This window comes from Megascapheus bottae, chromosome 5 (genome assembly GCF_031878675.1).
Source record: "Megascapheus bottae isolate mThoBot1 chromosome 5, mThoBot2.hap1, whole genome shotgun sequence".
Taxonomy (NCBI): Eukaryota; Metazoa; Chordata; class Mammalia; order Rodentia; family Geomyidae; genus Megascapheus; species Megascapheus bottae.
In genome coordinates this window covers 31,896,737-31,908,938 of record NC_143513.1, presented here as the reverse complement: position 1 = coordinate 31,908,938, position 12,202 = coordinate 31,896,737, and the positions used below count along the sequence as shown (strand labels likewise).

The following is a 12,202-nucleotide window of genomic DNA, read 5'->3' as shown; positions in this document are numbered from 1 at the left end:
TGCCGAGTAGCTGGATTACAGGCATGAGCTACCAGGGCTCAGCTTACAAAGTAATTTTTTTGCCAGTCCTGGGCTTGAGCTCAGGGCCTGAGCACTGTCCTTGGGCTTTCTCAAGGCTAGAGCTCTGCCACTTGAGCCTCAGCACCACTTCCAGCTTTTTTCTATGTATATGATACTGAGGAATTGAACCCGGGTCTTCATGCATGCTAGGCAAGCACTCTACCACTAGGCCAAACTCCTGGCCCCGATTGCAAAATAATTTTAAGAGAGATCACTATTACCAAATTTAAAGAAAGACAATAACACTATTTTAAAGAAAGGCAATAACCAAAATTTGTTGCATGAATGACTACTGATTCCGACATTGTCATCTTTACTACCTTTTACCTATTTACTATATGCCTGCCAATGAGTTAAGTGCTTTACAATGTTATCATTTAAGCCTCATATAATTTCATAATCCAGGGATTACTGCTATTTCAGTTTTACAGATGAACACCATGAAGCTGAAGGACTTAAAATAAGTGTTCCAAGGCCACAGAGCTAGTAGAAAAGCAACTGAGATTCTAATGCTGGTTTGTCAGAAACCAGTTCTATACATTGCAACACTACACTATTGGCTTCTTTTATGCCTGACAGCTCTGTCAAAATAATGAACAGTTAACAAAGAAACCATGAGTAACACAGTTCTGTTTGCTACAAATAATGTGTTGTGCATGCCTAAATTGTCATGGTACCTCAGAAGTCAATAATTATTTATGGAAACACTGTGACTACTATAGTCCTCAGCATTTCCTACCTCAAGTTTTATCCTAGGGTTAACAAGTAGCAGTAGAAATGCTATTTTTAACTGGTAAGGGTATCTTTGTCATATCACTGTCATACAAGGAACTTAAGGAGCTAAACCACTGAAAACTATGTTCAACTTATTATTTTTTTCTTTAACAGCCACTGCCTAAAATTAATCTTTAAGACCCTAAAGAATGTGCTTCTGATAAGTTTTTTAGTAGCAAATCACTCTGAGAGTGATGTTTGTACAAATACTGCTAGCTGACATAACTACTGGACAAGATATGACAGAGACCTTTTGATCCCATTGCTAGTGTTAGGAACCCACACCAGTTTAATTTCATGATTTTCCTTGAAAATTAAGTAATGAGTAAAAGAGGATTAAAGAATGGATAGAGACTGATTTGACTATGCAGTACCTTCTTTTTTTTCTTGAAAATATATAAGTCTGAGCAGGCACAACGTTATTCCTAAAATAGCACTTACTTTGGGAGCAAAACAGACAATTGAGTATGGAGTGGCATGTCTTGCTTAAAACATAACATGTCTTATAATGACTGTCTTCTGAAATAACATGACTCGGGGACTCTTTGTTGGTCTGTATATCATTTTTGTCTCAATGATAAGCAACGACAATGACAAAATAAATGACTTTACTAGTCATAAACCCCTTAGTATCGTTTTATTAACCCTTAATTTTTAAATTTATTTTATCTGCATTTTCTAACATGGTACTGATTTCATGGTACTTATTTCCTAAATTACTTCTCTTCTTGCTAGAGATCTATACTTTCATCTACAGAGACTTCTCTTTAGCTATTTCATGGTTCTTTCTAATGCAAATAAAAAATAGCATTTTTTCCAAATATGCTCCACATCTATCATCAAATTCTTTTTAAATTTTTTAATTTTCTGAACTTCAAAATGTTGTTCAAGAGCGTTACAATTTAACACATTCATCTAAAGTGTGCAGTGTTTCTTGGCCAGAGGTATTTATTTCATTATTTCCCACATCCCATATGTTTCATCCCAGAATCATTTCATGTCTTCCATTTTGTCATCAAATTCTATTCCTTTATAGTCAGAATCCCTTGATAAGAAATGGGAACCCACTGCTTCAAGTGTAGATCCTTCCTGATCTTGCCTTCTCTTTCTTGAACTACGCTAATTAAATCTTGCAAATAAAAATCATGCTCATAGGATCTTATTAGTCAATTTGGCTTTTCCCTAAAAAATCCTTTATGCCTGTGTCTTCCCTTTAGAGGAAAAAATAAACTGTTGGTTGGTTTTTAAAGGGGAAAGGTCAGGTCTTTATTAAATAATGCACAATAGTCCTCCAAAACAAAATGCATAGTTGTCCTAAAATCACTCCTATGATTGCATGAGATACATTTTCAGAAATTTAGGTTTGTTGAGTCTGGGTTAAAGCTCAAGTATTTGCAATCTTAAAAGCCACTCAACGTTACACTGATAGAGTCTTCATAGCATCCTTTGGAAAGCTATAGATAATCACGAGCTCTATTAGACTTTTCCTAGCTTTCTGTCAGGCTCTCTTTAGCATAGTGCCCTGATCCTTCCCAGTAAGCTCTCAATTTCTATCTGATGAATGAATCTGTACTAATGTTCCTTTCAGGAGTCACTTACACTCTGCTATAAATGCCTCTTTTTCAAACTAAGAAAACAAAAGTCTTAAACAATCTGGCTTGCAAACCACAGGTAAAGTGTACAATAATTTCATAATTGTGTAGTTTTGCTGTGATTAAGTAGTTTTGTGTTTGTCAGGGCCATGGAACATCATGTAGACTGAGCAATGCTCTTGAATGGGAATGACAATAGGGATCTTTGCCCTACCTCATTTTGAGTCCCTAGCATGTAAATATGGGTGTCTCTTGAGAATTATACTAAAGAAACAGACATTCTCTACAATGTTACATGATTTCTTGAATTCAGATTAATCCTGATCTTCATACATGTGCTACACTCAGCCTTCTTCAGGAAAGAATTATCTCCAACTATAATGCAGGTAGTATGGCAAAAAAAATTGATTAATCCTTCTTGCACTAACAATATGATTGATACCCTTTCTGTGTTATGGGCAGATAACCCCTATGTTATGAACAGCTTGAATTCTTCAGGCAGTTTCTCGACTGTATCCCACCTCCAGTTTAAAACACAAGCCAGTCTGGAATTTTGTACAGCTAGTATTTTAATTTAATGTGAATAAGAAGGGCACTAAGGTTTCTTAATATTACATCTTTTAGAATTTGTTTTACATAATAACCTGCACTGTAAGGAAGTTGATGGCTCACCTCTTGGTGGTTCTTTTATAATCCCAAGTATAAGCATTTAACTAAAAGCTCTCTCTATGTGTGATGAAACCAAGAGGTATGTTTATTCTTAGAAAACAACTCTGTAGGGAAATGAATTGTATAGAATAGGGCAGTACAGAAGACAAAGGCAAGCCCATGTAGGTGGTTCGAGTTTCCAGTTTCTCAAGACAGCCATAATAGTTGCTTTTTCAAGCACATATCTGTCAGGTCTACAAATAGCATTTTTCTTGGAAGTAAGCATTTGATGTTTCTATGCCATCTGGAATTTTTGTAGCTAGGCATAGCCCCCTGTCAAAATGGGTTGCTGTTCTCTTTAAAATACTAGCATAGACTCTGAAGCCAGTATCTATGGAAGTTCTAGAAAAAAATTCTCTAGAAGGAAAATCACTTTGGTCGGGAAAATGTATTTATATTAGACTCTACATGTGCACAGTTCTTTTTATTTTCTACTAAAAAAACTTGTTTGACATGAAACTCATGTTTAAAATGGATATGCCACAAATATCCTCAATAAGAAGAGTGACCACATGACTGTATGAGAATTTACAAATGACTCTAAAATTCCCCAACTGTTTATAGATTCCCAGAGGTCTTTCCCAGAGTTCATATTGTTTTACCCTCATAATCAGAGCATTACTGGAATAAAGCATACCACCTGAAATCCCAAAGATTCCCTTGCTAAAACAACTTGTTAAAAACTGTCAAAAGAGGGCTGGAAATTTGACCTAGTGGTAGATTGCTTGCCTAGCATGCAAGACCTAGATTTAATTCCTCCCTACTACATCCATAGAAACAGCCAGAAGTGGTTCTATGGCTCAAGTGATAGAGCTCTAGGCTTGAGAAAGCCCAAAGAACAAGCTCAATCCCTGAGTTCAAGCTACAGTACTGTCAAAACAACAACAACAAAAATACTGTCAAGAGAAATAAAACTCTCAAACACGTTAGTATATATATTTTTAGTAGCAACAAAGACTATTTTATTTTTTTCATATATTTTTATTGTAATTAATAGAAGGGTTACATTATATTTGCCAGATAGATGGTGCATTAATTCCCATACATTGATACCCTTTCACATGACTTGGTCTCCATTTCCCTCCCCCCCAACCCCACCCCTCATCTTGTTTTCCCCCGTTCCCTATCCAATTTCAAATAACCAAATACAAATATAGCCGATATATCACTTAACAAAGTGAGACACTGTAACAATATGAGATAACCAAGGGACAGCAAAAGAGATGAGAGATAACATAGTACCTTAAGAACAACAATCATTCATTTTATGGCTTATGTTTCTATATCCTAGAGATCCTTTCATTTAGCGTCCTACTATATGGCCTTTGTACCAAGGTTTTGCTCTATTGCAAATCTCTGCTAGGAGAGCCCAAGATTTCTACTGATTATGACAAATGAGGGAAACCATTGAGCCTATGTTCCTTTGAGTCTGGCTTACATCACTTAATATGATCTTTTCTAAGTCTTTCCATTTCCTAACAAATGGGGCAATGTCATTCTTTCTGACAGCAGCATAGAATTCCATTGTGTACAAATACCACATCTTGTTGATCCACTCATCAACTGAGGGACATCTAGGTTGGTTCCATATCTTTGCTATGGTAAATAGTGCTGCAATGAACATTGTTGTGCTGGTGGATTTAGTATGTCTTTGTTTCTGGATGATTGGGTAAATGCCAAGTAGTGGAATTGCTGGGTCATAGGGAAGCCCTATGTTTAGTCTTTTGAGGAACTGCCATACTGCTTTCCATAGTGGTTGAACAGGTTTGCACTCCCACCAACAGTGTAGTAGTGATCCCTCCTGGCCACATCCCCTCCAGCATCTGTTGTTATTAGTTTTCTTGATCCTGGCCATTCTAAATGGAGTGAGGTGGAATCTTAGAGTTGTTTTGATTTGCATTTCTTTTATGACCAGAGATGTTGCGCATTTCTTCATGTGTCTATAGGCCATTTTTATTTCTTCTTCAGAGAAGACTCTCTTTAAGTCTTTGTCCCATCATTTAATGGGATGGTTGTTACTTTGGAGATTAGTTTTGGATTGATTCAATTTTTGGAGCTGTTGATATATTTTAGATATGAGGTCTTTGTCTGTTGTATGGTTGGTGAAGATCTTCTCGACTCTGTAGGCTTCCTAATAAGTTTACTAGCTATGTCCTTTGCCATACAAAAGCTCTGCAGTTTAATGCAGTCCCATTTATCCAGCCTTTCTCTGATTTGTTGTGATTCTTGGTCCTTATTAAGAAAATTTCGACCTGTGCTTTAGTATATAATTAATACTTTTTGAGTTAGAAAAGGCCTATCATGAAAAAATTATTTTAATCCTGGATAAATTCAAGCTACCAAGAAAATGAGTAACCTAATATAATAGTGAATATAAAACAGTAGCATAAATTACAGCTGCAATTGACTTCTTATATGAAAAAATGGCAGTGAAATGACAATTATAAAATTGCTAAAAATTGAATATTCTGTTTTGTGTATATAGTCCCAAAGCAAGAATTAACATTTGAGCAACTTATATGAGCTCTGCGGTTGTTGTTTTGCTTATATATAATGCATCTAAATCCAGCAAAGTTGTACCTAACAAGAAATCCTGAGTACCCATTTATTTATTAAAGTATTTCTCAGGTACATGTTATTGGAACTCTAATTCAGGTAAATATGGGTTGAGGACATGGCCTAAATGATAAGGCCCTTACTTTGTTTCTCAGAGCAAAAGGGCCAGTTACAGAATTTAGTGAGTTCATATAATGGCTAAATCTTGTTAATGTCATATTGACTTATTTATGTTCTTGCTCATTTCAGACAAAGATAATTTGAAGGAATTTGTTTTAATGAAATGGAGATCTTGGACAACAATTCCTAGTGATATTAATCAATTTCTTGTGTCAGGTCACTCTATTTGGTTGGAAAAAAATGAATGTGATTAGTGAAGAGGCCACATGATACAACAAATTTTTTAGCATCTGTGTTTGAGAGCAGCCCTACCTTGCTTGCTTTAAAGTCTTCCCCATACACATATATCCCTGTAATTAGCAAAGGTGAAATGGTAGAGCATAGAATAATCTATTGGTTTATCAACTCATTCACTATACAAACATCATGGCACATCCCCTGATCTGGGAGGCATGAAGGACACAGAGATTAACAATATACATTTCCTACCCTTAAAAAATCTTATTTCAGTGGAGAAATTAGTGCATAGTCTAAAATATCACATATTTTGATTAGTGGCATGACAGAAACACATCAAACAGTGAATGAGCTCTGAAAGTGTGCCTTGGTTCATTCCTATTGATTTATATTTATCCTTTTTAATTTTTAACTTTTTTATTAGAAAGGTGATAGTGGTGTACAGATGGGTTACAGTTACCTAAGTCAGGAAATGAGTACATTTCCTTTGGAACAATGTCACCAAGTTCATCTTTCTCTCCCAGTGTTTTCTCTTGACCTCTCCTCCCAGATCATGTAGTTCATTTACAACTAGTGTCTAGTGAGTATAACCAATGAACTGATTTACCCTTTGTCCCATTACCATTTTGGTGTTTCACCTTCCCCTCCCCAAATCACATAAACTCACATACAAGACAAAGAGTACAGATATCAAATACAGCAATATAAGGGAATAAACCAAAGGGAAAAGGGAAGAAAATACCTACAAATAGTCCAGTAAAAACCAAAACCTCTTGCTTCCAATTCTTGGAGTTTATTTCAATAAGCATCATTTTGTATGATCATAGTCACATAGTTATTGAGTCCTTATGATTCTCTCTTAAGAATATCCTCCTTTGCTTTCACTGTTGTGAATGTTTAGAATACTGTTTGTGTTTATTCATGACTTTTATTTTCCACGTTTCCATTTTCCAGTTCCATTCACTCTCCAACAGACTTCGGTTGCTAAAAAATTAATGATTATGATTCCATGATTTAATGTGCAGTTTTCTCTTGCACAGGCAAATTTGATATGATTGTAAGCCTTTCTTTCCATTTCTCCTCACCTAATGTGAGATAAAACATTTTTTTAAATATAATTTGAGTTACTGTTTCCAAACTAAGTCATATCATTAATGGAGAGAATGAGAAAGTAACAGAATCGACTTCCCATCCATTGTTTCTATATCTTGCCATCACATCTCCTCCTGAAATAGAATTTCAAAACAAAACAATATAAAAACCATTTTGCTCCATTTCTCTATTCCTCCAGCACACCTACTGACCTAGTTCCCAGACCTTTTTATGTTCAATTCATCCAATGTAGCCCAGCAGCCTAGTGAATTTTTTTCTCTTTGAGTTCTTGTTTTTTATGTCTTGTTCAGACAACATGATAGTGTGTAAATTATTTTTAAGATTTTCTTTTTGTCTTAAAAAATTTTCATTTTTGAACATGTATCTGTGGCAAGCATATTTTAGTCTTAACAATGCTTCTTTCTAAAACAAAGAAGATTCTGTTTCTTTTTTCTTTTTTTAACAAATAATTACATAATTGAGAAACTTCTTTCAAAATTTCACACTATATCTTTATTTTAAAATGATTCTTTTTTATCATTCAAAATAATGTCCAATGTAGGAGTCACCTTTACTTCTTTATGCCTTTTCAGAGAAACCATATGGCCAGTAAGGAACTTAGGAATGTTCTGAATGTCCAGCTGTCAGACAAATGAGACAGGAAACTTAACTGACTATAGAGACATCTCCAAGCTCCACTCAAACTTTACATGACAAGGGAAATTTCTACAGCAACCAGGCACTGTATGGCATACACCTCTTCCTCTTTCAATTTTCCTCCCTAGATATCCCTCTACTGTCACCTTCAGTTTCGTGGTCATACAACAAGAAGTGAAGATGCCACAAGTGATAGCCTTGTTACTAGAAGTTAGAAAATCTAGTTCTGCATGTAGATTGGCCCCACGTTATGATTATGCTATGAACAACTGTCTTCACCTGCAAAAAAAAACCCTCATATTAGCATATTAGCATATTAACATAGAGGCAATAATATCTATGACAAAAGGCTGTCAAAGAAGATGCTGCACACACACTAGCACACATGAGCTTGCACACACAAATACACATGATACAATAGTAACTGATTTTACAATAAAAAGGTTTTTAAAATATACATCCCCAACAATAAATGTCATATGTTTTCCCTAAAAATAAGATTAAAATAGATATGGGAAGGAAAGGAGAAGAGGTTAAAAATCTACCACTTTTGTTGTTTATTTTTTAAAAAATAAGAATGTTTACCCTTATAATAAAAAAATTTTAAAAATCAGGGTTCCGTAAGTTGTGGTTTTGAAGGCTGGTAAGTCCAAGAGCATGGTGCTGATGTGTGGTAAAACCCTGGGTCCAGGAAGTGCCTCCAGGTGAGACAGAACAAGTTTACTAGCTTGCTAGTCAGTGTCTTCCTCGATTGGTAATGCCTGTTCTCATAAGATTTCACCCTAATGACCATACCTAATTCTATTTATCTACTAAAGGATTCATGAAATAGAGAACTCAGCTGAATGCTATTAACATTTTAATCTGGTAAAGTTTTCAACACATGAATTCTGGGTACTACACACAGACGCACACATATACACATACATAGACATTTATATGTATATATATCATTCTATATAGTGATATGCTCACTTTAGGTAAGCATAATTAAATAGATACATATAGCCAATCCTGAAAAACGTGGATTTGGCTGAAATTGTGGGATAAACTTCCCAGTACTGATGGCTCACAACTATAATCCTAGCTACTCAGGAGGCTAAGATCTGAGGACTGGGTGTCAAAGCCATTCTGGACAATAGAATCTGTTATTTTCTCATCTCCAGCGAACTACCAAAAAGCCAGAAGTGGAGCACAAGTAGTAGTTTACTAGCCTTGAGCAAAAGACTTAAGGGATAGTACTCAGGCCCTGAGTAAAATCAACAGGACCAGCCTGCTTGGTGCCTCATCCCTGTAATCCTAGCTATTCAGGAGGCTGAGATCTGAGAATCCAGGGTCAAAGCCAGCCTGGGTGCGAAAGTCTGTGAGACTCTTATCTTCATTTAATCACTAGAAAACCGGAAGTGGGGCTGTGGTTAAAGGGGTAGGGTGGTAGACTTGAGCTGAAGAAGTCAGGGACAGTGCTTGGGCCCAGGGTTCTGGCCCCACAACCGACGGAAAAAAATAAATGAATAAATAAATAAATGGATTACAAGCTGGGCACTGTGGCTTATGCCTGTAATCCTAGCTACTCAGAAGGCTGAGATCTTAGAATCACGGCTCAAAGCCAGCCTGGCTCAAAAGAACATGAGACCCATCCCCAGTTAATCACTAAAAAAACAGGAAGTGAGGCTGTTGCTCAATGGGCAGGCCTTGAGCTGAAGAGCTTGGTGACAGTGCACAGGCCCAGATTTCAAGCCCCATGATGGACAAAGAGAAAAAAAATCACAGGACTAACACACATGTGCAAAAACAACAAAAGAAAGGTGGCATCAATTTGTCTTTAACATTATAATTTCTCCCTCTCCCTCAATGTTCAACTTAATGTCCTTTCCATTCTCACTTAAATGTATAGTGATATTTCCTCCAAAAACATTAATAGAAAGTTTATCTGACACTAAAAATTTTTAAATTTTTCCCTTTTATCTGAGGAAACTAATTTTAAAAGGAATAACTCACAGGATCAATGGACTTTAAAACTGCTCTTTTATGATTAGATGTGTTTCTAACATATCTGAATACTCAAACTTTGAATTTCACTAGTTCTCCATGTTATTTAGTAAAGGTGATACAGTTAAGATTTTATTTATTTACTGGAATCCCATCATCTAGTTTCAACTCACCAAAAATTCCTCCTTTTCCTAAAGTTGGCAGCGATTTTGTCTTTAAGCTCAAATGCAAAAGAATAATATGTGAGCTAAAAATATTGTCAATAATTTGTTTTTTGTTTCCAGTCTGTCTGCCATATTCACAGAGTACAGCTCAATGTATACCTTCTTAGTGCAGAATCATTTTCATATTACTGTCATTGTTCATTCTCTTGTGCAGGCTGCCTTGACAGTAAGTTGTTCTCAGATATCCTGAAGAGGTAAACATAAAGCCACAGGATCCTATCAGTCAAAAAACAAGAACAATTTTTTTTCTTGATCACCTTTTCATTACTTGTACCCTCTAAGAGAGCAATATTTCAAGAATTCAGGATTCTTTCACTACGGTTCTGAGCTGCCAAAAAATTTGTCTGGGTTGCTGGGATTTTTTTTTAGAACATTTCACTCATTTTATAGTGGGGCTCGGGTTCTAGTGATTATAACTTGGAGAGAGAGAGAGAGAGAGAGAGAGAGAGAGAGAGAGAGAGAGAGAGAGAGAGAGAGAGAGAGAGAGAGAGAGCGAGCGAGCGAGCGCGCGTCACTCTGCTCCTACTCCATAATCAAGTCAATCTTTGGAAAAAAACAAAAAAAACAAGGCTTCCACCACCAAGTCTCACCAGGTCTGTCTGCCATAGTGGTAGATAAATCCAGTGGAGGTCAAATAGTCTTTCTAAAAGTAGTAACTGTGGTGGCCCAGTGCCAACTGCCATATCAATCATGCTGAGTATACTAGCATACCCCAAAACTCAGTATGAATCCTTTTCCCAGAGTCTCCTAGCTCTGAGGAAAGAAGAGATTCATAGCATACTAGTTTACATTCATCCATCCAGCCACTACATTCTCCCAAACCCACTCACATCCTAGAATATCACATACCAGAAGGATTTGAGGTTTTCATGTTTAGTTATATTTTTTTTCAGATTCCAGATTTTCTAGAGTGATACTTGTAGTTAAGTAATAGATACTATGATCAGAGAAGATTTTTTCTTTTTGCCAGTCTTGGGCTTGACCTCAGGGCAGGAGCACTGTCCTTGAACTTTCTCAAGGCTAGAGCTCTACCACTTGAGTTTCAGCACGACTTCCAGCTTTTTTTTTTCTATGTATGTGGTACCGAGGAACAGAAACAGGGCCTTTGTGCATGCTAGGCAAGCACTCTTCCACTAGGCCAAGCTCCCGGCCCCAGAGAAGTTTTTTTTTTTTTAAGTTGATAGTTTTTAGCTGTTCCAAGTGTTAGTTTCAATAGCAGCCCAGATCCACAGCAACATGCTGTGTAGCTGTGTATGAACTTGGTTGTTTGTTTCCTATCCCAAATGTGATGAAGATTAATCAGGACTCAGATGTCAGTTGTTTTATGTTGCTTTTGCTCTTTGCAAACAGCTGCCTATTCCAGCTGTGCTTCCTACGTGTCAAATATAAATGAAAATTGCAAATTACTCATACTTATTCCAGTGGACATTGATTATATTCAAAGATGCAAGTTGCTTCTGATTAAAGTATGCCTTAATTATTATGTAATTTAACTGAGCTTAATAGAGAGAGAGCACTTTCCAGATCCCCCAAAAAATAAAACAATTTTATTATGAGATAAACATATCATTTTTGCAAATACTCTCTGTAGTGTTCCTTGATTATTTAACATCAATTTCCTTCTTTGTTTCATAATAAATATAACACTAAAATGTTAATGATGTCTAAATTATGAGACAACCACATTTTGATTTAGCATAAGCTGTAAATATATTGAAATAGTTCATTCTTAACAGCTTTCATCATATGATTTTTAGTTAAAATAAGAATGGCATATTTGTGTTCTTTCCTTTCACATGATTTAAGCAGAATCAAATTTCAAGAAAAGCAAAGTAATGAGAAAGTTAGCCAAGTTTTTCAGAAGTTAAGAAAAATATTTATGTAAAATTTTCACTGACATGGAATTTCAGTCAAATTGATTTTTTTTGCCTAACCTAGATAATAAATGTCTAATTTGGACTGTCCATGTGGCACCCAGTTCCCAAATTAAATTCTTTCAGATTCTGCCATTTTTAGTAAAAGAGGGGGAAGTGAGAATTAAACACCCTGGCTCTTTCTATACAACTGCAGCCAAGTTGTCTGAAAACCCAATTTGGCCAATTCACTGTAGTTCATTGTTTCTCTGAGCTATAGCAGAACCCCAGGAACTTAAAACAACCACACCGAGATCATCTGAAACTGATTTTCCTGGTC

At 36.0% G+C, this 12,202-nt stretch overlaps 1 protein-coding gene across 1 annotated transcript in view; it reads left to right on the top strand.

Annotated features, from left to right (window-relative positions):
* Positions 1-12,202, top strand: part of Grm3 (glutamate metabotropic receptor 3) — a 94,076-nt gene that overhangs the window by 13,273 nt on the left and 68,601 nt on the right. The window lies entirely within an intron of this gene.